General features: G+C 41.6%; 1 protein-coding gene and 2 pseudogenes across 3 annotated transcripts in view; 2 read left to right on the top strand and 1 right to left on the bottom strand.

Annotated features, from left to right (window-relative positions):
* The window catches only part of ATRX (ATRX chromatin remodeler), a 274911-nt gene that overhangs the window by 236440 nt on the left and 12725 nt on the right, over positions 1 to 25746 (bottom strand). The gene's annotated exons all lie outside the window — the stretch shown is intronic.
* On the top strand, positions 2125 to 3162 carry LOC308510951 (Krueppel-like factor 17; annotated as a pseudogene). The gene has a single exon. The product of its transcript is annotated as a Krueppel-like factor 17 (transcript).
* Positions 10121 to 11018, top strand: LOC308511327 (pleckstrin homology domain-containing family A member 3-like; annotated as a pseudogene). The gene has a single exon. The product of its transcript is annotated as a pleckstrin homology domain-containing family A member 3-like (transcript).

Raw genomic sequence — 25746 nt, 5'->3', positions numbered from 1 at the left:
AGTTATGTAACTCAAAAGGGACATAAAAAGTTAAACATTTCAAATGCAGAAAATAAATATATACCCTATCTATATATATAAAAGGTTAATATGCAAAGTGTCCCCTCAGAAGTTGGACCAGAGACCAGGAGTTCGATCGCTTGCTATGACATGCCCTGACCACCAGGGGGTGGCACGGAACGAAGGAAGGGCCCGGCCGGCAGCCAGAAGGCCTCGATAGGCCCTGATCAGCAGCCAGGCCTAGGGACCCTACCCATGCACGAAATTCATGCACTGAGTCTCTAGTTTCTAATAAAAGATTTTCTAAACTTAAAAGAAAGAAGGAAAATAGATAAAATTGACTTCATCCAAATTCAAAACTTGTGTGTATCAAAAGTTACAACCAAGAAAGTGAAAAGGCAACCCATAGAACTAAAGAAAACTTTTCAAATATATCTGAAAAGGTATTAATAGCCCTTTTTAATAATATATATCCTTTTAAAGTTATAATAATACAAAGTATTCTTATAATTAAATAATAAAAAAAGAAACCAATTTAAAAATTGGCAGAGGGCTTAGGTTAAATTTACCCCAAAGATATACAAATGGATAACAAGCACATAAATGCTCAAGATTATTAGTTACTAGTGGCCCAATGCATGAAATTCATATAAGAGTAGGCCTTCCTTCCCCCGGGTGCAGGCACCAGCTTCCCTCTGGCACCCGGGACCCGGGCTTCCCTCCAGACGCTGGCAGGCACCTGGAACCTAGGCTTCTCTCATAGCCCCAGCTTCATCTGGAAGGACATCTGTACTAATTAGCATATTACGCTTTTATTATTATAGAGGTCTGGAGCACGAAATTCGTGCACGGGATGGGGGGGGTCCCTCATGCCGGCATGCACCCTCTCCAATCTGGGACCAGTGATTACACTATGTATGCCAGGTTAGGCTAAGCCTTTCCCAGTATTATCTTGTCCAACACAAGAGTGAAAGGCAGTGGGTTCTCAAGACTAGATTTTGAATCCTGCCAAAGAGCAAAAAGTTATTCATTAGAAATGAAGAGTACAGCAAATCAGCAAAATTAGCCCTAGCAGGTTTTGCTCAATGGTTAGAGCATCAGCCTCCGGACTGAAGGGTTTTGGGATCAATTCCGGTCAAGGGCACTACCTTCATTGCAGGCTCAATCCTGTCCCTGGTTGGCTGGTGCTGAAGGCAACCAATGGATGTTTCACTCTCTCTGTCTCTCCACCTCCCTTCTACTCTCTCTAAAAATCAATGGAAAAAAAATATCTTGGGGTAAGGTTTAACCAAAAAAAAAAAAAATCAGCAAAATGATAACTATCCACTCATTCCTAGAACTGACAACAATCCAACCACAAAGTCAGCTTAGTTATCACATGAATTCATGCTACAGCTTACCAAGGTCAGGACTATGAATAAAGCAGTGCAGGCCATTATTAGTGCCACCACACACAAAAATAAAAACAATACAATCAGTAGAATGTCTTTCCTCTATGAAGGACAGCATTTTTAGGCATAAATATGTTTGTGTTATATTATGAGTCCAGGTAGGAGCCCAAAGGTGAAAAAATTGTTAAGTACTTAAAAAATTGTGCTCATTCATTTGAGAAATCTGAGGACGGATGTGATTTTTGAAAATAGCCAAATGTCATGTAGAGTCAAATATGGTGAATAATGCAAGATTATCAACTAGGGTAAATCAGTTTTTGCCAAAATCTGAAGTATTCCTGAAAATTTTTCTTGTATGACTTCTAAATTGGTTACAAAAATAGAGTTCTCAAAATGTCCTCAGAAGCAGTGAAGGTCTGAGGTCATGGCCCTGCAGCATCTATGCAGGCGGCTGGGCGGGGTAGGGCAGCAGCTGCTAGATGGGTCAGTGGGAGAAGTGGGTGCAGCCCTTGGCCCTGCACCCCCAGTGCAATTGTGACGTGCAGGTATGCAACACCCAACGCCAAGGCAACAGGGCTCAGCTCTGCTCTGATTTGGTCTGGACTGGCACACAGTCCCAAGGTGCAGCAGATCCCAGACTGAGATGGAGCAAGAGGAAGAAGTGCTGAACCAGTAGCAGGCAGCTCAGCACCAGATGGCAGAGAATGCTGAGAAGTCAAAATAAATCTTGGACATGTCTCCATCTCCCAGAAGCAGAGGAGTGCATACCTCTTGGAACCATAGTTCATAAGGCATTCAACACATCCTTCAGTGTCCACAGCTGGAGAGGATCCCCTTGGTTTCTGCTCAGGCGCCCAGGCAGAATGCAAATGAAATGGGGCCACAGTGTATTGCTGCCTCAGCCTGGTGTGAACTATTAGCCCCAAGTGACTCTCCCTCCTTCCCAAATGATTTACTGTCAGGGAATGCCTCCCTCTCAACCAGGAATGATGATTTTCAAGGGGCCCCAAATGATGTCCTTAGGAAAGTCCAATATTCCAGGAGTGGCCATGACCTTCAATGGGAATCTAAAGATGCCCCCCATGGGCCACACCAGTCACAGTGTCCCACATGAGGACACCAACAATGCATTATTCTGGCCACCCTATAGTATCTAAAATGTTATTGCCTCTAACCATACCTTCTTCTCGGTGCCAGGCAAGACTCCTTTCTTTGGCTCAGATGTTGTCCCTTAGAGATCCCCACAACTGTGGAATGCCCCCAGATGAGTCCCCATCATTGCTGACTTTAGAATCCCAGGACTCTTTTGTTAGCCAGCCAGCCTCCCAGGACACCTTACTACCTGAGCAGCCCATACCTGCTCCACAAAGAGCAGAGCAGAAGTGCAGGGCTCTAGAAAGGGCTCCCATGAGGAGAGCCCCAGTTGGAAGTCCTTAATGCTGCCAGTATGAGAACTGCGGAAAAGCTTACGCTAAGCTCTTCCACCTCCTGAGTCACCAACGCACACACAGGTGAGAGGCCCTATAAATGTGAGTGGGAAGGTTGTACGTAGCCGTTCTTCCGTTCTAATGAGCTTGGACGAGATATATGGATACATATCAGATACCAGCTACATATATATGATCAGTGCGCCCGAAAATTCTTGAGATCTGACCATCTTAGGCAACACCAAAGGACTCATCTTTGGGTGCCAGGATCCCCCAATCCACAGGCCAACAATGAACAGAGAGCTTCATTTTGGCTTCTCCACCCAGATCCTGCCTGCCTCTGACCAGCTAGTCTCTTTAGTAGGTATAGACTTAAATGCAGACAGAGAAAGAGTATGAGGTAGTGTTGAATGAAGCCCATATGAGTAGGACCCTGTCAGGTACTCTTCAAAAACTATCTTGGATGCCCTTACCTCTTTGGGTCCACCTACTTTCACTGAGTTTAGCTACATGGAAAGATGAAGCAAAGTGGAGACTGGGATCTTTATTAAAAAGCTCTTTATGTCACTTCCCAACTTGAAACCCTTCAGTGACTGTCCTTTACCTGCTACAAAAAATCCAAGTTCCTTATCTTGGTCTTCCAGTTTCCAGAGCCAGGCTATGTTCAAATCCTGATTTTACCACTTGTTAGTTAGCCATGTGACCTTGGGAAAGGTTTTCTGGTGAGAAAAACACTATTAGACTGTTTGGGACACATCTTATGTATTCAATCAGATTCTGTCCAGAATTCACCAGCCACATTCCCAGAGCTTCTGTCTCCTCCCACCACTTCCAAACTTGGATGAAATGCCCCACCGCAGGGCATGGGATCTGGCATCTCAAGTAGCCACTAGTAACACAGAAGCCTGGGGGAGTTAATCCTCTTGGGTAACATTTAACTAATGGGAGTTCAGAGAAACCCAGGCAGAAAAATTCCCTTTCTTCCCTCCCTTCTCTGAATTGCTGCAAGGCACTGTTTCTCCAAACAGTACAGCCAATGGGGAGTATTTCGGTGCTCCCAAGTAGCCAGTGAACACACCTGCTGTGCTTCAAGGCTTGTCGTGAAGCGGGACCCCATCTGCTATCACCTTGCATTACCTTCCATTCTCCCCTACCTTGTTTCTCTTTTCTCACTCTCAGTGCCTTGAGTTTACACCATCCAAATAAAATATTGGTACTTAGTTCTTATTTTAGGCTCTGTTTTCTAGGTGACTTGGGGGTGGAGGATATTATACTGGGGCAGAGAAGGACAAAACCCCACTGTAACTTTGCCTCCTCCTTACAGAACTCAGGTACCACACACCAAGTATTAAAAGGCCTGTTCTTCCCTCTCCCCTTGGATTGAGGGCATAATGGCTATCCTGACAACTCAAACAGGTAGCTCAAAACTTCATTTCTGAGCTTCTCAGCCAGCCATTTGTCTGATCAGCAAACTAATAGAAAGGAATTTACCCAAGCTCTCCAGTGAACTTTCAAGTGGCAGAGCTGGGATCCCAACCAGGATCTGTCTACTCCAGAGGTACATCTCTTCACTAAAATATGATGCCTTCTACAGATGTTGCCTGTGCCTAGTCCAGTGATGGCGAACCTTTTGAGCTCGGCGTGTCAGCATTTTGAAAAACCCTAACTTAACTCTGGTGCCGTGTCACATATAGAAATGTTTTGATATTTGCAACCATAATAAAACAAAGATTTATATTTCTGATGTTTATTTTATATATTTAAATGCCATTTAACAAAGAAAAATCAACCAAAAAAATGAGTTCACGTGTCACTTCTGACACGCATGTCATAGGTTTGCCATCACTGGCCTAGTCTGACACCAAGTACTGCCAGGTGATGCCACAGTGAGACGAATCAGGACTGGTTCCTGTAGTCCAGGAACCATTTGATCTAGAGACAGAGGTCCACCTAGGTGCAGTGACCATGGAGAAGAGGAGCACCTAAACGGAAATATCAGAAAGGCATATGCACCCTGACAAGGGGTTGAGCTCACAACCTTGGGTACGTGCCCGGATTGGGAATCAAACCAGCAGCTTTTCGGTGCACAGGACCATGCTCAGCCAACTGAGCCACACTGGCCAGGCTCAGCAAATATTTTGAAGCCCACAATTCAGAAAGCATTTTACCCTTGGTCATGCTAGAGCCAGTGGTGGGCAAACTTTTTGACTCGAGGGCCACAATGGGTTCTTAAACTGGACCAGAGGGCCGGAACAAAAGCATGGATGGAGTGTTTGTGTGAACTAATATAAATTCAAAGTAAACATCATTACATAAAAGGGTACGGTCTTTTTTTTTTTTTTTTAGTTTTATTCATTTCAAACAGGCCGGATCCGGCCCGCGGGCCGTAGTTTGCCCACGGCTGTACTAGACACTAAAAACTCAGAACATGATGGGGCCTGCTGTAGGGCAGAAAAGTAATGGACAATTCTGAAAGTGCTGCCAAGGCAAAGAGCTGAACCTCTGCAAGTTCAAACTTATTCTGAGCAGCTGGGGATGTCCCAGAACCTTAGCTATGCCTGCCCTCTCACCCCGACCCTAACTCTGTACTGCATGCCACCTTGGTCTGTTCTAGTGGCCCCAATGTACCTGGGCCAGGCCTCTAAGGTCCTCCATCCAAATTTCAAGCAAGGGGAGTGGATATGATTTTTTTTTTTAAGTAGGGACAAGAAGGTGCACATTTGTGACCCAATTACTGGCCCCAAGGACTTGGGTTTCCAACACCGAAAATCTCTTTTATTCCCACCTGGGCACTAGGACCCTTCAATGGTGAGGGAGTGATAGGAGAAGAAATCAAACTATCCCTTTAACCAGTGATTACACTATGTATGCCAGGTTAGGTTAAGCCTTTCCCAGTATTACCTTGTTCAATACAAGGGTGGAAAAGACAGCGGGTTCTCAAGTAAGACTAATACATTTTGAATCCTGCCATTTCCTGGCTGCATGGTCTTGGGCAATTTACTTATCTCTGTTGCTTCTGATAGCAAGTGGGCAAGATTGGATTCAAACAAATGATAATCACATTTTAAAAAATGGTTTATTTGACTTCCTTAAGAGAGAGGAAGGGATTTCAGGGCTCCGGGTGACAGTTAAAAGAGGCTTGGACTAGTGGAAGTGGAAGATTAGAAAGATTTAGGAGTGATAATTAATGGGATTTGGTTGAGGACATGGTCAAGGATGACTCCCAGGTTTTTGGCTTGAGTTGTAAGTAGCACAGAAGAATGGACGAACTTCATTAATTTATTTTCTACTTTTATGATCTGTTATACAATGCAAAAAGTATTATTTCCCATGTATGCAATTTAAAGGATAATTAAACTTACATACCCTTTTATGTCACTTGAGAAAAAGTAGATACTAATTAATACATCTGAAGCCTTTGAGCTCCCCTCTCTGATCAAATCCCCCAATCCTCCATAGAAGTAACCTCTATCCTGAATTGTGGTAAATCTCACCTTTGCTTTTATTTGTTGTTTTTACCATATGTGTATCTATTCTTAAACAATATAGTGATTAAGTGGGGAGAAACAATGTCCTCAGAAATGACATTATCATTGCTATCACTGTGGCCTCCCAGGATAAGTACTTAGAATGGAAATACTCATTTCATATAAAGTTCTGATTTCAGTTAAAAATCTACCTCATTTCTAGACTCATACATTAGACATGGTCCTTAGAATTGTTTACGTCTTATTTGTGAAAATGGTATTTTACACACAACAAACCAACTGTATAAAAGGCAGCACTTATTAATCATTTTGTAAATTGAAGAATCTTTTCCTAAGGCAAAAATGCACATATTAAGTGATGAGTTTTACAACGGTGAACTGTTAGAAGTTATTTTTTTTTAATCCAGACATGGTTGTCACTCTCTTCTCCCTCTACCAAAATGTAAAGCTGACTAAACCAGCACTACATATTACTTAACTCTAGGTGCTAGGTAAAAGACCTTAAAATGGCCCTTTTAGGAGTGGTTAAAAATCTCCATTGAAGAAGAACATATTCAGCAATCATGCTCACGGCCACGCAATTAAAGGATGAGTTCGATGCAGATGTGAGATCTGATCTGCCTATCTGACAAGTGGAACCCCCAAAAATCTAAATTCTTAACATAAGCAAGCTAACCATATACTAAATGACTAAATTTCAGACAAGTTTTGAGCCCGAAAGTCAATGTTTTTAACTATGAACCATGTTCTTTCTCTCCCTTGAATGTTTTACTGATTTACATATTTTCCATGAGTAACTGTGGAGTTCCCAAAATTATTAGTGTTACACCTTTTTTGCACTATTATTTTGGAGAATTATATGTGTAGAAGAACTAGTCTTTTTTCAAATTATACTTTTCATTTTGAGATAACTGCAGATTCACATGCAGTTGAATTAGCCTGTATATCTGTTACCCCGTTTTCCATATGGTAACATCTTATAAAACTACTTCTCATTTTCATGCAACTAGGAAGAAAGAGAAACGCATACGGACACTCAGAGGAGGCGCAGTGCCGAAGTCAAATTCTGAGGTGCGGAGTGCACGGAGCGGGTTGGCGGCGGAAGGCGCGGTTGGCGTTTTCAATCGGGAGGGAGTCGCAGACTCTGAGCTCCAGATACAGGCGAGTCTTTAGGGACCCAGACTCAAACGGGAGAAGCAGGACTGTCTGGCTTCGGTCAGAGCGAGTGCAGCTTTCTCTCCGAGGTGTGCAGCGGTTGCTGGGACTCAGAGGCAGAGCCCCTGGGGACAGGACTGAGAGCCGCCATAACTGCTCTCTCCGGCCCACCCTGTTGATCCTGTGCGACCCGCCCCGCCCCGCCCAAGCCCTGCACAGAGGCATTTGCCGGATAGCCTCCAGCAAAGGCTAGATTAGCACCTCCCTAGAGGACAGAAGTTCTCTCCCTGCAGACACAGCTGATTCTCAGCCACTTGGCCTGGAGGTCAAACCCTCCCTGGTATTAGCTACAACAATCAAGGCTTAACTACAAGACTGCCCACAAAGACCACTAGGGGGTGCACCAAGAAAGCATAACAAAATGCGGAGACAGCCGAAACCGGTTTGGCTCAGTGGATAGTGTGTCGGCCTGCGGACTCAAGGGTCCCAGGTTCGATTCCGGTGGAGGGCATGTACCTGGGTTGCAGGCACATCCCCAGTGGGGGATGTGCAGGAGGCAGCTGATCGATGTTTCTCTCTCATCGATGTTTCTAGCTCTCTATCACTCTCCCTTCCTCTCTGTAAAAAATCAATAAAATATATATTAAAAATAAAAATGCGGAGACAAAGAAACAGGACAAAATTGTCAATGGAAGATATAGAGTTCAGAATCACACTTTTAAGGTCTCTCAAGAAGAGAGAAGCCGCCGATAAACTTAATGAGATCTACAAGAAAACTAATGAGACCCTTGATGTTATGTTGGGGAACCAACTAGAAATTAAGCATACATGGACTGAAATAACGAATATTATACAGACTCCCGACAGCAGACCAGAGGAGCGCAAGAATCAAGTCAATGATTTGAAATGCGAGGAAGCAAAAAACACCCAACCGGAGGGGCGGAATGAAAAAAGAATCCAAAAATGCGAGGATAGTGTAAGGAGCCTCTGGGACAGCTTCAAGCGTACCAACATCAGAATTATAGGGGTGTCAGAAGATGAGAGAGAGCAAGATATTGAAAACCTATTTGAAGAAATAATGACAGAAAACTTCCCCTACCTGCTGAAAGAAATAGACTTACAGGTCCAAGAAGCACGGAGAACCCCAAACAAAAGGAATCCAAACAGGACCACACCAAGACACATCATAATTAAAATGCCAAGAGCAAAAGACAAAGACAGAATCTTAAAAGCAGCAAGAGAAAGAAACTCAGTTACCTACAAGGGAGTACCCATACGACTGTCAGCTGATTTCTCAACAGAAACTTTGCAGGCCAGAAGGGAGTGGCAAGAAATATTCAAAGTGATGAATACCAAGAACCTACAACCAAGATTACTTTATCCAGCAAAGATATCATTCAGAACTGAAGGTCAGATAAAGAGCTTCACAGATAAGGAAAAGCTAAAGGAGTTCATCACCACCAAACCAGGATTATATGAAATGCTGAAAGGTATCCTTTAAGAAGAGGAAGAGGAAGAAAAAGGTAAAGATACAAATTATGAACAACAAATATGCATCTATCAACAAGTGAATCTAAGAATCAAGTGAATAAATAATCTGATGAACAGAATGAACTGTTGATTATAACAGAATCAGGGACATAGAAAGGGAATGGACTGACTATCCTTGGGGGGAAAGGGGTGTGGGAGATGCGGGAAGAGACTGGACAAAAATTGTGCACCTATGGATGAGGACAGTGGGTGGGGAGTGAGGGCGGAGGGTGGGGCAGGAACTGGGAGGAGGGGAGTTATGGGGGGAAAAAAGAGGAACAAATGTAATAATCTGAATAAAGATTTAATTAAAAAAAAAAAAAACAATGAACCACACAAGAGTCTCTGAAATTTGGCTATATAATCATGAATATATTGACCAAAATGTTGTTTTTATAAAAAAATAATGGTAATTAATTTAAATTTTTGTTCACTTCCTGATTGTTTAAAATGGCATTTTATAATGAACAAAGATTAAAAAAAAACAATATCACACCAAAAAAACCTTAGTTAATAAACGAATTCAATAAAGTTGATGGATACAACATCGATATGTAAAAATCAACTGCATTTCTATATATTAACAATGAACAATCCAAAAATAAAATTAAGAAAACAATTCCAGCCCTAGCAGGTTTGGCTCAGTGAACAGAGCGTTGGCCTGAGGACCACAGGGTTCCGGGTTCAATTCCGGTCAAGGGCACATACCTTGGTTGCGGGCTCCACCCCAGCCCAGGCCCTGGTTGGGGTGCATGCAGGAGGCAATCAATCGATGTGTTTCTCTCACATTGATGTTTCTCTCTGTCTTTCCCTCTCTACTCCACTCTCTCTAAAGGATGAATGGAAAAATATCCTCGGGTGAGGATTAACAACAACAAAAAAAATACCATTTATAATAGCATCAAAAACAATTAAATATTGCCCTGGACAGTTTGACTTGGTGGATAAAGTGTCAGCCCTTGTACTGAAGGGTGCTGGGTTCAGTTCTGGTCAAGGGCACATACCTCAGTTGCAGGCTTGACCGCCACATACCGGCACGCCCGGGCTGAGGGGCTTGGTGCCACTGGGCTGCCCGGCTGCGCGCCTACGCCGGCGGGTCAGAAGGATGAGCAGCGCCGGGCTCTGAAGCATGGAGGGGGTTCTGTACAAGTGGACCAACTATCTCACAGGTTGGCAGCCTCGTTGGTTTGTTTTAGATAATGGAATATTGTCCTACTATGATTCACAAGATGATGTTTGCAAAGGCAGCAAAGGAAGTATAAAGACAGCAGTTTGTGAAATTAAAATCCATTCAGCAGACAACACAAGAATGGAATTAATCATTCCAGAAGAGCAGCATTTCTACATGAAGGCAGTCAATTCAGCTGAGACAGAGGTGGCTGCTTGCTCTGGGGAGCTCCAAAGCCTGTTTGACTGACACTAGGACTAAAAATGAAAAAGAAATAAGTGAAACCAGTGAATCTCTAAAAACCAAAATGTCTGAACTTTGCCTCTACTGTGACCTTTTAATGCAGCAAGTTCATAGGATTCAAGAATTTGTTCACCATGAGAATCATTCATCTCTCAGCATAGAGAACATGAACGAAGCCTCTTCCCTACTTAGTATCACATGTAATACGTTCATCACAACGCTTGAGGAATGTGTGAAGATAGCACCAAGTTTAAACATGAGATGTTTCAGCTGTCCCATCTGGATCCCTTAGTTTCTCCTGTGTCACCTTCTCCTGTTCAAATGATGAAGCGTTCTGTCAGCCACCCTGGTCCTTGCAGTTCAGAGAGGAGTAGCCACTCTATAAAAGAACCAGCATTTACACTTCACCGGCTCTCCCAGTTATGCCGAAGAACCTACTCAGATACAGTCTCTTGTAATGATATCCCTCTTGAAGACCCAGATAGGCCTGTTCACTGTTCAAGAAATACACTTAATGGGGATTTGGCATCAGCAACCATTCCTGAAGAAAGCAGACTTATAGCACAAAAAAAAAAAATCTGAATTGGAAGATCCTCTTTCATCCTTTTCTTCCTGAGGAAACAGAAATGTTCAACTTCCTCTAAGTATTGCTATGCAAAAGCTGCTGTAATTAAACTATGTCATAGGGAGTAGTTATTCCCTTGGGATTTCTGTGCACTTTATAGAATATTGTAAAAGAAACAAAAAAAACCACATACCTTTGAAGTGTATTTTATCTTTATACTAGAGGCCTGGTGCAAAAAAATTTTTGCACTGGGAGAGGGGGGGACCCTCAGCTCGGCCTGTGCCCTCTCGCAGCCTGGGACCCCCTCAGGGGATGACCACCTGCTGGCTTAGGCCTGCTCCCTGGGGGACTGGGCCTAAGCTGGCAATCAGACATCCCTCTGGCAGCCTGGCAGCCCTCGGGGGATGTCCACTTGCCAGCGGGGAGCAGACCTAAGCTGCAGTCAGACACCCTTAGCACTGCTGAGGAGGCAGGAGAGGCTCCCACCACCACTGCTGTACTGGCAGCCGTCAGCCTGGCTTGTGGCTGAGCAGAGCTCCCCCATGTGGGAGCACACTGACCACCGGAGGGCAGCTCCTGCATTGAGCGTCTGCCCCCTGGTGGTCAGTGTGTGTCATAGTGACCAGTCATTCCCAGTCTTTCTGCTGTTAGGGTCAGTTTGCATATTACCCTTTTACTATATAGTATAGAGGCCTGGTGCATGGGTGGGGGCCAGCTGGTTTGCCTTGAAGGGTGTCCCAGATAAGGGTGGGGGTCCTGCTTGGGTGCCTGGCCAGCCTGGGTGAGGGGCTGATGGCTGTTTGCAGCTGGTCACACCCCCTTTAGGGTGGGGGTCCCCATTGGGGTGCCTGGCCAGTCTGGGTGAGGGGCTGGGGTCCATTTTCAGGCTGGCCGGCGACTGAAGCTCCCAGCCTCTACTTTTTTTTTTTTTTCTTCTGGGATTTATTTACCTTCTATAATTGAAACATTGTTGCTGTCACTGGAGCTGAGAGCTGGCTCCAGCTCTGAGGCCACCGCCTGCTGAAAGCAGGTATCTGGGGTTTGTTTAGCTTCTATAATTAAAACTCTGTTGCTTTCGGAGCTTAGAGCCAGGCCATGGCAGGCAGGGAACCTTGGCTTCCTCCATCACTGGAGCAAGCAAGCCTCCTGCTCGCTTCAGCTGCGTGGCTGCCGGCTGCCATCTTTGTTGCAAGTTAATTTGCATATCGCCCTGATCAGCCAATGGGAAGCGTAGTGGAGGTATGGTAAATTACCCTTTTTGTCTTTTATTAGAAAGGATAGTTTATTTGCAGGAGTATTTTCCTAATAACTTCACAGTATGAATGTGTATCTTTTTTTCTTTTTAAACAAATTATGGTGTAACATTTTGACATCCCTAAGGACAAATGTAGATATTTTTCTAAAAAACTGTGAGTGACTGACAGCTTAGTCTGTGTATTGTAGCTTATAAATATGAAATCTTATAAACATAAGGTTTCCGTTGGACAGAAGTGTGACATATGTAACTTGAGCCATGGACCAAATGGTCACTTTGCCCCAGTTGGAAATGAGTTACCATAGCAGCTTGATGGTGATTGTACTGTATTCCTTTAAGCAAAAGGAAATATTTAATAATCTTAAATATTTTTAGCCCAAATACCATGACATTGAGGATTTTATTTACAAACCAGACAGTGCTGTCCTTCATATGTGAAACTGACACTACTGATTTGTCAAAACCAAATGTTGCGTTAAAGTATTTAATTTTTATTTATTTTTCTGTTGCATCAAAAATGACCTACCAAATTTAAGATGCGTATACATTGTTATTTACACTGTTCTGGGAAAGAGGCTAATGTTGTAGTGACCTTGCTCAGAGAAATAAACAGCTTTCAATGGAAGAAGATTTTAGAGCTTTTTTCCTAAAATAGACATTAAGCTGCTGTTTTAAGGTATTAATGTTTGCAGCTCTTTAGATATCTAGAGACATTTTTTAATTTATGAATATTTATACAAAAAAGGAATTCTGTTAAGGCAACTGCACTACATCACTTGAGAATAGCATTATTTAATTAAAGAATAGCATTTTTTGGTAGTTCCTGTCCATATCTATTGTCATTGTTTGCCTTTTAAACTGTTTTTCTAAATTCACTTTGGAGTGATGGTTTTGTCCAAGGTCTTGAATGAGGAGCACTTTAAAACTAACTGGTTTGGTGTTTTTAAGTTAATCATATGTTTAATAAATATGTGGTTTTTACATTCAAATAAATAAATAAAGTAAAAGGATAATCTTAGAATGACTGTTACACTTTAAAATGAATTTTTATTTATTCAGACCACAAGTACAGCAACTAAGGGCTACTATGTGCACTGGCTATTATAAAAGTTTAACTGAGAAAAAATAAGTTAACACTTATTTTACTAATATATTCACTTAGCCCAGCAGAAGTGGCTCAGTTGTACAATCCTCGGTAGGGGCATATACAGAAGACAAATGATCGATGTTCTTTCTCATATCGTTTCTTTCTTTCCCTCTCTCCCCCCCCCCCCTTCCTCTCTCTCAAATCAAATCAATATATATTTCTTTTAAAAAACACAATAGGATGGATTGCTACATCGATGGAGAATTGGATAGATGGCTAAATATATGATAAAATAGGCACAGTAAAATCTTAAAGGTAGAAGATAGTTGGTGAGTTTATGTAAAATTCTTTCAACTTTGGTATAAGTTTGAAAATTTTCAGAATAGAGTGTTAAAAATTTTATATTTCAATAATGTGAAAGTATAGTAGCTTCTAAACTACAAAATATAATAAACGACATACACCAAAAACACTATCACTTAAAAGAAATCAAGCCCAGCCAGCGTGGCCCAGTGGATAGAGCGTCGACCTGAGGACTGAAGGGCCCCAGGTTCAATTCCCAGTCAGAGTACATGCCTGGGTCATGGACTCAATCCCCAGTGTGGGGCATGCAGGAGGCAGCCGATCAATGATTCTCTCTCATCATTGATGTTTCTATCTCTCCCTCTCCCTTCCTCTCTGAAATAATTTTTTTTTTAAATCAAGAGGGCAACCTGTTTTTAGTACTGGCAACAAAGGAAATAAAACAACTTGTATTTTTGCAAATATAGTGTAGTTCATTTTAGGCAAACTTCCCTTAGTATAGCAAGTTTATTTATTTAATATATTTTTATTTATTTCAGAGAGGAAGGGAGAGGGAGGGAGAAATAAAAACATCAATAATGAGAAAGAGTCATCAATTGGCTGCCTCCTGCATGCCCCCTACTGCAGGTCAAGCCCGCAACCTGGGCATGTGCCCTTGACCGGAATGGAACCAGGGACCCTTCAGTCCGCAGGCCAACACTCCATGCACTGAGACAAACCGGCTAGGGCTAAGTTTATTTTTAAAACTTCAATATGATAATATGTCTGAAATTTGTTTCAAAATAATTCAGTGAGGGAGACTTGGGTAAATATATATGAAATTGTACTAATTACAAGATGATAATTGTTGAAGCTTAGTGATACGTATTTGTAGTGTTCTATTTTCTTCTTTTTGAATCTGTAATTTTCCAGAATAAAAAAGTTGAATATACAGAGTATTGTTTTAATACCTAGTTCAGTGTTCTATATCCTAGAATAGTGACCTGTAGGCAGGCACTCAACTGTGTTATAAATAAGCACTTAACGTAAAAAAATCTAGAGTTTAAACTCACACCCTTATGGTTAAATTCAATTAAACATGGATTAATGCTTATCTGTGAATTCATTTCATAAACACATCCAAGTCACTCATTTAAGTGTCCCTTGACCTTAGCCCTCATTGGGTGTTCCTACAGAAGACTCAATCACCAGCAACATATACACAAACTGATAAAAATAAAAATCAGCCCTGACCGATTTGGCTCAGTGGATACAATGTCGGCCTGCGGACTGAGGGGTCCCGGGTTCGATTCCAGTCGGGGCATGTACCTTGGTTGTGGGCACGTCCCAGTAAGGAGTGTGCAGGAGGCAGCTGATGTTTCTCTCATTGATGTTTCTAGCTCTCTATTTCTCTACTTTCCTCTCTGTAAAAAAAATCAATAAAATATATTTTAAAAAAAATAAAAAATAAAAATCATAGCTTACATTTACTAAATATCTAATATATGACCAGCACTGTTCTAAGTGCTTAATGTACATTATCTCATTTAATACTCAGAACTACCCTGCAACATAGCTACTATAATTATCCCCATTTTACAGATGTGCAAATTCAGGTACAAAACAGGTGGTCGGCAAACTCATTAGTCAACAGAGCCAAATATCAACAGTACTTCTTCAAAATAGACTCGCCCAGGCCGAAAACCTACTTCTGTGCATGGGCCACGAAGTTTCAATCGCACTGTACGCATGCCCGCACGTGGTATTTTGTGGAAGAGCCACACTCAAGGGGCCAAAGAGCCGCATGTGGCTCGCAAGCAGCAGTTTGCTGGCCACGGGGTTAGGTAACTTGCACAAAGTCACAATGCAAATAAATTGTGGAGCCAAGATCTATAAATCCAGCTAATAACTCCCAAATCATACCTTAGCCCAGTGATGACGAACCATTTGAGCTCGGCGTGTCAGCATTTTGAAAAACCCTAACTTAACTCTGGTGCCGTGTCACATATAGAAATTTTTTGGTATTTGCAACTATAGAAAAAAACTTATATTTTTGATATTTATTTTATATATTTAAATGCCATTAAACAAAGAAGAATCAACCAAAAAAATGAGTTCGCGGGTCACCTCTGACACGCGTGTCACAGGTTCGCCATCACTGCCTTAGCCAGATCTTAATTACAATGTACTTAAAAAGTAAAGGTTTGCTTTTTAATATAGTTAGTAAAGACTAGAGAAACATATTTTTAAGAACTCAGGAAAAACGTTTGCAATATTTGAACTGCATGGAGCCTTTATTCTTTTTTTTTCATCCTCACCCAAGGATATTTTTCCCATTGGTCTTTGGAGAGAGAGTGGACGGGACGGAGGAGGGGGAGAGAGAGAAACATCCATGTGAAAGACACATCAACTGGTTGCTTCCCAAATGGGCCCAGCCCTGACCAGGGCCAGAGATCAAACCTGCAACCCAGATACATACCCTTGACCAGGAATCGAACCCACGACCCTTCAGTCCACGGGCTGACGCTCTAACCACTAAGCACCCAGACAGGACTAGATGGGACCTTTAAACAATTGAGTCCTATGTCCTGAATTTACACCAATTCAACCATGGTTATAATTAAACATATTCTAATTGACTACAAAAAAAATTGCACAAATAGCCTGGCTAGTGTGGCTCAGTTGGTTGAGCATTACCCCATGCACTCAGAGGTTGAGGTCGCAGGTTTGATTCCCAGTCAGGCATATGTCGGGGTTGTGGGCTCAATCTCCAGTAGGGGGCGTGCAGGAGGCAGCCAATCAATGCGTCTCTCTCATCAATGTTTCTATCGCTCTCTCCCTCTCCCTCTCTCTGAAATCAATAAAAATATTTTTTAATTCCACAAATAAATTTGACACCAGAAAGAAACAGTTCTCAAAGGACACAGGATAATATCTACTTCACCACTGTATTATCCCCCAGTAACTAGCAGAACAGCCATTTCATAACTATTTGTTGAATAAGCTGAATGATTAAAAGTCTGTATCTGATTTGTATACTTAGATATTTGTTACTTTGCAAATAAAATAAACTGTTTAAATGTTTTATATTAAAAGTATAACTAATCCTGGCTGATCCGTAACATAATCTCGTGGAAAGGTACTAATCCTTGTGTTTATGTACAGTTAGTTCTAAATCTGCTGGGTACCTACATGTTCCTTGATCTACTATTATAGTCTGCATCTAGAAAAATACTAAGAGTTACCAGGACTTGCCCTAACCGGTTTGGCTCAGTGGATAGAGCATTGACCTGCGGACTCAAGGGTCCTGGGTTCGATTCCGGTCAAGGGCATGTACCTTGGCTGCAGGCACATCCCCAGTGGGGAGTGTGCAGGGGGCAGCTGATAGATGTTTCTCTCTCATCGATGTTTCTAACTCTCTATCCCTCTCCCTTCCTCTCTGTAAAAAAAATCAATAAAATATATTTTTTAAAAAAAGAGTTACCAGGACTTGATATGAGTTCCATAAATCTGATCCAAGCTGTTGGACTTTGCCCACTCTGATCAAAGAATATGAGAGAAGGTTAACTGTTCTGTAACCAACTTCTCACTTATTCCACATTGCTCACCATAATAAAATCATAGGAGATAAAGAAACAGAGATTCAAGTTGCAGTAACATATAAAAACATATGACACTCTCCTACTATAGCAGGCATCAAGACTACTACTCTTCCTAGCATATGTAATCTACACAATCTGACCTCTAATGGTCATATTGTCAAACTGGTTACTGAATTCCAAACAGGTAAAAATTATGGACTATGCAAATCCAAAGTAAAAATTGCACATTGCAATAGGGAGCACATATGAACTACTCTGAGATTGGAAAAGAAGGCCCAAGGCCCCACAGCAGCTTGCATTGCTTCACAGCTGGGCCTCATCTGGGCACCTCCAAAACCCAAACAGAGAAGAGGAACCTGCAGATCTCTCCACAGCTCCTGCTGGGAAGCCTCAGGCAGAGGCTAAATTAGCACCTCCTTAGAGGTCCAAGTGCCAGTGTACCCAGTGGTCAGAGTGGGACCATCCAGATTACAACTCCTCAGATCCATAAGGGACACACTCAGGGGGCAGACTCAGTGAGCACCAAAGCCCCACTGAAGCAAGTCTTGCCCCATAACGGTGTTTTCAGCACGGAAGTTCTCTCCCCATAGACACAGCTGATTCTCACAGACAATTGGCCTGGAGGTCAATTCCTCCCAGTGATACCTACAACAATCAAGGCTTAACTACAACAAGACTGCACACAGCCCACAAAGGGGTGCACCAAGAGTGTCCACCCCAGGTAATTGGGGAGGCTGAGCCACTGGGACCTATAGGACACCTAGCACAGAAAGCCACTCTACCAACACAGGGAAGCAGCCAAAATGCAGAGACAAAGAAACAGATCACAAATGACAGAAATGGAGGAAAGCAAACTACGGGGTATAGCGTTCAAAACCATGGTTATAAGGTTACTCAAGAATTTTCTAGAAACCGCCGATAAATTTAGTGAGACCCTCGAGGATATGAAAAGGGAGCAACTAGAAATTAAGCATACAATGACTGAAATAAAGAATAATATACAGAGATCCAACAGCAGACTAGAGGATCCCAAGAATCAAGTCAAAGATTTGAAATACGAAGAAGTAAAAAACACCCAACTGGGAAATCAAAAAGAAAAAGAATACAAAAATATGAAGATAATGCAAGGAGCCTCTGGGACAACTTCAAGCATACCAACATCCGAACTATAGGGGTGCCAGAAGAAGAGAGAGAGCAAGATATTGAAAACCTATTTGAAGAAATAATGACAGAAAACTTCCCCTACCTGCTGAAAGAAATAGACTTACAAGTCCAGGAAGCGCAGAGAACCCCAAACAAAAGGAATCCAAAGAGGAGCACACCAAGACACATCATAATTAAAATGCCAAGAGCAAAAGACAAAGACAGAATCTTAATAGCAGCAAAGAAAAACAGTCAGTTACCTACAAGGGAGTACCCATACGACTGTTGAGCTGATTTCTCAACAGAAACTATGCAGGCCAGAAGGGAGTGGCAAGAAATATTCAACGTGATGAATAGCAAAAACCTACAACCAAGATTACTTTACCCAGCAAACCTATCATTCAGAATTGAAAGTCAGATAAAGAGCTTCACGGATAAGAAAAAGCTAAAGGAGTTCATCACCACCAAACCAGTATTATATGAAATGCTGAAAGGTATCCTTTAAGAGGAGGAAGAAGAAGAAAAAGGTAAAGATAAAAATTATGAACAACAAATACATATCTATCAACAAGTGAATCTAAAAATCAAGTGAATAAAAAATCGATGAACAGAATATACTGGTGAATAGAATAGAATCAGGGGCATAGAAAGGGAGTGGACTGACAATTCTTGGGGGGAAAGGGTTGTGGGGGGTGCGGGAAGAGACTGGATAAAAACCGTACACCTATGGATGAGGACAGTGGGGGGGTAAGGGCAGAGGGTGGAGTGGGAACTGGGTGGAGGGGAGCTATGGGGGGAAAAAAGAGGAACAACTGTAATAATCTGAATAAAGATTTAATTTTTATTTTTTTATTTTTTTTTAATATATTTTATTGATTTTTTACAGAGAGGAAGGGAGAGAGATAGAGTTAGAAACATGGATGGGAGAGAAACATCGACCAGCCGCCTCCTGCACATCTCCCACTGGGGATGTGCCCGCAACCCAGGTACATGCCCTTGACCGGAATCGAACCCGGGACCCCCCAGTCTGCAGGCTGACGCTCTATCCACTAAGCCAAACCGGTTATACTACCCAAAGCAATCTTCAAAATCAATACAATCCTTATTAAAATACCAATGGGATATTTCATAGATCTAAAACAATTAATCCAAAATAGTATATGGAACCAAAACAGACTCCAAATAGCCACAGCAATCTTGAGAAAGAAGAACAAAGTGGGAGGGATCACAATACCAGATATCAAGTTTTACTACAAAGCCATTATAACCAAAACAGCCTGGTACTAGCACAACAGTGATAGAGATCAATGGAACAGAACACAGACCCCAGAAATCTACCCAAGCCATTATACTCAATTAATATTTGACAAGGAGGCAAGAACAGTGGAGTCAAGACAGTAACTTTGATAAGTGGTATTGAGAAAACTGGACAGATACATGCAAAAAAATGAAAGTAGATCATACACAAGAATAAACTCAAAATGTATAAAAGACCTAAATGTAAGTTGCGAAACCATAAAAATCACAGAAGAAACCGTAGGCAGCAAAATTTCAGACATCTCTCATAGCAATATGTTTGTGGATACAGCTCCTAGGGCAATGGTCGGCAAACTGCATCTCGCGAGCCACATGCAGCTCTTTGGCCCCTTAAGTGTGGCTCTTCCACAAAATACCGACTTCTGCACATGGGCCACGAAGTTTCAATCGCACTGTACGTGCGCGCCCACACGTGGTATTTTGTGGTATTTTGTGGAAGAGCCACACTCAAGGGGCCAAAGAGCCACGTGTGGCTCACGAGCCACAGTTTGCCTACCACGGTCCTAGGGTAAAGGAAACAAAGGAGAAAATAAACAAATGGGACTACATCAAAATAAAAAGCTTCTGCACAGCAAAAGAAACCATCAACAAATTGAAAAGGGTGCCCACTGTATAGGAGAACATATGATACATAAATTAAGAGGTTAACATCCAAAATATATAAGGAACTCATACAACTTAACAAAAGGAAGACAAACAATACAATTAACAAATGGGCTAAGGACCTAAATAGACACTTGTCCAAAGCGGACATATAGATGGCCAAGCGATATATGAAAAAGTGCTCAAGGATCATCAGAGATATGCAAATTAAATTGACACTGAGGTATCACTTCACACCTGTCAGAATGGCTACCATCAACATATCAACAAATGACAAATGCTGGCGAGGATGTAGAGAAAAGGAAACCCTAGTACACTGCTGGTGGGAATGCAGAGTGGTGCAGCCACTATGGAAAACAGTATAGAGTTTCCTCAAAAAATTAAATATGGAACTGCCATTTGACCCAGTGATCCCACTTCTAGGAATATATCCTAAGAAACCTAAAACACAAATCAGAAAGTATGTATGCACCTCTATGTTTACAGCAGTGCAATTTATAATAGCTAAGAATGGAAACAGCCCAAGTGTCCATCAATAGATGAGTGGATAAAAAAGCTGTGGTACATTTACACTATGGAATACTACTATACAGCAGTAAAAAGAAGAATCTCTTACCCTTTGAGACAGCATGGAGGGACCTGTAAATTATTATGCTAAGCGAAATAAGCCAGAGAAAGACAAGTATCACATGATCTCACTCATATGTGGAATCTAATGAACAAAATAAACTGATTAACCAAATAGGAGCAGAGACATAGAAGCATGAAACAGACTGTGGAAATTTCAGAAGGAAGTTGGGGAAGAGTGGTTGTTGGGAAGACATCAACCAAAGAACTTGTATGCATATATGCATAACCCATGAACACAGACAATAGGGTGGTGAAGGCCTGGGGTAGAGGAAGGGGGCAGGCTAGAAGGGGTCAATAGGGGTAAAAGGGGACATATGTAATACTTTCAACAATAAACTTTTAATTAAAAAAAAGAATGCACCATCACTTCTGTTTTATTCCTGCCAAAAATCCATAAATCTAATCATAAGGAGGCATCACACAAAGGAAATTCAAAAAATAATTGACCAGCTCTCTTCAAAGATATCAAGGTCAGGAAAGACAATGAGACACAAAGAACTTCCAAATCAAAGGGTATTATTAGGGCAATTAGAAAATTTGAATATGGATTTTGTATTAGATAAGAGTATCATATGTATTAAAATTTTTATTTGATCATTACCCTGTAATTGTGTAAAAGAATAACTTTGTCCTTTGAAAACAGATGAAGCTTTAAAGGAAAGGGAGCAATGATGTCCACAACTTACTCTCAAATGGTTCAGAAACAAAAATGAGTATAACAAGAGAAAATGAAAATGATAAAGTGCCGAAACCGGTTTGGCTCAGTGGATAGAGCGTCAGCCTACGGACTGAGAGGTCCCGGGTTCGATTCCGGTCAAGGGCATGTACCTGAGTTGCAGGCACAGGATGTGCAAGAGGCAGCTGATCGATGTTTCTAACTCTCTCTATCTCTCTCCCTTCCTCTCTGTGAAAAATCAATAAAAAAATATATTTAAAAAAAAAAGAAAATGATAAAGTATTGGGGACAAAATATTAACAATGGTGACTCTAGATAAAAGGTGAGTAGGTTTTTTACAGGTCCTATAACTCTTCTATAAGTATGAAATAGTATCAAAATTAAAATTACAAAAAAACTGTAGCATTTAAACTCTTATTCAAATATCTTCTTTTTCTCAGGACACAGAACTATTGAGTCCAGTTTCAGTTAATCTGACTACATGTCCATCCAAGAAAGCAGATGCCAGTTTAAAATATATCTTTGATAATTTTGCTTGAAAAAAATATAAAAACTTTGTACATTTGCCACTTCAATCCTGCTCTGAAATATCAAGAATCATTATTAGTGTTGATAATATCTAAGGATTTTGACAAATATAGATGAAAAAAGTCTACAGAGTGATGTCAGAGTAATCTCTGAGATCTAGTTTTAGTTTCTTTTAAATTTTTTTTTAAATATATTTTATTGATTCTCCACAGAGAGGAGGGGAGAGGGATAGAGAGCCAGAAACAATGATGAAAGAGAAACACAGATCAGCTGCCTCCTGCACACTCCCCACTGGGCATGTGCCCGCAACCAAGGCACATGCCCTTGACCGGAATCGAACCCGGGACCCTTGAGTCCGCAGGCCGACGCTCCATCCACTGAGCCAAACCGGTCAGGGCATAGTTTTAGTTTCTTTTTTTTTTTTTAAATATATTTTATTGATTTTTTACAGAGAGAAAGGAAAAGAGATAGAGAGTTAGAAACATCGATGAGAGAGAAACATCGATTAACTGCCTCCTGCACATTTCCCACTGGGGATGTGCCCGCAACCCAGGTACATGCCCCTGACCGGAATCGAACCTGGGACCCTTCAGTCCGCAGGCCGACGCTCTATCCACTGAGCCAAACCGGTTTCGGCAAGTTTTAGTTTCTTATAAATCTCCATCCCCCTTTTTTATTTTCCTACTTTATAATCTAGATTTATCTTCTTGAATTGAATGTTCATGTTTATTTATCATTTTACTATATCTTTATTGTTCTTTAGAAAAAGTTGATATCACTCTAAAGACTTTTAAAGTATTTATTAGTTTTCTATAATGAAAAGGCAAAAAAATTAAACATCTTAGCACAGCATAAATAGCCTTTTCAAATCTGACTCCAACTAAAGGGAGTCCCAAAACTCGCGCAAGAAGTAATTTTGATAGAAAACACAGGTTTATAATTAAAATTTGTAAATTTTTTATTGGGTTATGTATGGAATAGGATATCGGGTAAATGGCCTCCACAGCTTTGCTGGCACATATGCACTCTTTTGTTGAAATTTTCCATGACCGTCTTTGCATAAATGTGGCTGAATTTCGATGAGGCTCATTTTCATCTTGATGGCTTGGTTAATCGACAAAATTGTCGCATTTGGGGTTCAGAAAATCCACGAGTGATTTTTGAGAAACAAATGCAGCCACAACGTTTCACTGTTTGGTGCGGATTTGGGGCTGGAGGCATCATCGGACCATTCTTCTTCGAAAATGCGGCTGCTCAGGCAATAACAGTTAATGGTGCTCGCTATTGCGACATGATAATCCATTTACCCGATATGCTATTCCATACATAACCCTATACTATATACTTTATGAATCAATAAAAAATTTACAAATTTTAATTATAAACCTGTGTTTTCTATCAAAATTACTTCTTGCGTGTATTTTGGGACACCCTTTATCTTCCTTTTTTTCAACTCATATCCTCTCAAATTACACTTAATGTCTTGGTATTCTCAAAACACATAAGGGCCCCATTTTAGCAAGTATCTAGACTTCCCCTTTCCACCATCTAGAACATTCCCCTCCTAATCAACTCTACCCATTTGCTTAAGACCCAACTCAAAAACACCATCTCTCTCTTTTAGAGAATACTTGCCACCAATTCTCCAAGGCAATTTTTTGCTATTCTCCCACATTTCTTGATTTGTATCTCTGTAACTGTGCTTGACTCCATCACAAGGCATTTCAGCCATTTACTCCTCCACTTCCTCAGTATTAAACATATGTGAATCCCCATAATGTAGGTTAATAGTTCTCAAATGGGAGAACTGTACCACCCCCACATTCCCACCACCCACAGGGACCATCTAATAATGTACTTAAACATTTTTGGTTGTCACAACTGAGGGAAGCTTGCTACTGGTACCTACCTACTGTGTAGAAGCCAGGGATACAACGCATAAACAGACAGCCTCCCACAACAAAAAATTATCTGGACCAAAATGTCTATGTAATGCAAAGTTAAGAAACTTTTATCTAAAACAATGCTTGGCTCACATTAGGCCTTTAAAGATTTATCAAAATAGAATAAAACATTTATCAAAGAATTTAAGAACATAAAAAGGGATATATACTATGGAACAATAGAAGATAAAGAATAGCCAAGACAGTGCAAAGAACATGAGCATTCATGCCCTAGCAGATATCAAGACTTCATAAAAAGCTATAGTTATGCCGAAACCGGTTTGGCTCAGTGGATAGAGCGTCAGCCTGCGGACTGAAGGGTACCGGGTTCGATTCCGGTCGGGGGCATGTACCTGGGTTGCGGGCACATCCCCGGTGGGAGATGTGCAGGAGGCGGCTGATCGATGTTTCTCTCTCATCGATGTTTCTAACTCTCTATCCCTCTACCTTCCTCTCTGTAAAAAATCAATAAAATATATTTTTTAAAAAAAGCTATAGTTGCCGAAACCGGTTTGGCTCAGTGGATAGAGCGTCGGCCTGCGGACTGAAGGGTCCCGGGTTCGATTCCGGTCAAGGGCATGTACCAGGGTTGCGGGCACATCCCCAGTAGGAGATGCGCAGGAGGCAGCTGATCGATGTTTCTCTCTCATCGATGTTTCTAACTCTCTATCTCTCTCCCTTCCTCTCTGTGAAAAATCAATAAAATATATTTAAAAAAAAAAAAAAAGCTATAGTTATTACAAAAATGTGGCACTGGCATGGGGATTAAAACAAACATACCAGGAATGACATCATACACAATGGTGAAGCCGGTAACTCCAAAATTGCACTCCCACATTAAGGCAACAATTACGCTGATAAAAATGGTCAAAATCAACTTTTTGAAACTCTAAAATCTAATCAAAACTTACAACTATCAAGGGAACACTTAAGAGAAAAAGCTGCTGAACTTTGGTATGAGAGCACTGTAGTGTTTAAACTTATGCACCAACCATGCCCCACTCCCTGGCTTAGGTAGCAGCCACAAAGACAGTGGCCCACATTCCTGGCGCAACTTGCAGATGCCAAAGGAAGTAATATGAACCTTATTCTTTCTGTTTTATTTTGTTTTGTTAATCCACTCCCGAGAATATTTTTCCATTGATTTTTTCGAGAGAGTGGAAGAGAGAGGGAAAGACAGAAACATCGATGTGAAAGAAACACATGGACTGGTTGCCTCCTGCACGTGCCCCCGACCAGGGCCTGAGACAAGCAGGGGGGCGGGGGGTGGGAGGGAGAGCCTGCAACCAAGGTACGTGCCCTTGACCAGAATTGAACCCAGGACCTTCCCCGCCCGCCCTCCCCCCCCCCGCCCCCCCCCGCCGCAAGCTAATGCTCTATCCACTGAGCCAAACCGGCTAAGGCTATGGGCCTCATTCTTAAAGAATTGTCATCGTGTGTTTTGACCTGTTCAATCGTTATCTGATGAATTCTGTCAGGGGTCTGCCTTTCTTTCACCCAACTCAGAACTTTCTCAGGAAGAGCAAGTTCCTGAGATGAGTGGGGGGTTTGTCCGAGACATTTAAAGGCAAATATTACTATCCACAGCTACCTGGGACAAGGGATAATAAGTGGGCCAGGCACTGGACAAATGTAAAAGCACAGGAAGAAGCTGCAGAAAGAAATCGTGAGGAAATAACATCTCTAAAAAGCTCCTGCATAGCCTAGGGCTGT

This window comes from Myotis nattereri (assembly GCF_964212035.1).
Source record: "Myotis nattereri genome assembly, chromosome: X".
NCBI classification, from domain to species: Eukaryota; Metazoa; Chordata; class Mammalia; order Chiroptera; family Vespertilionidae; genus Myotis; species Myotis nattereri.
This window is presented reverse-complemented; position numbering and strand designations above follow the sequence as displayed.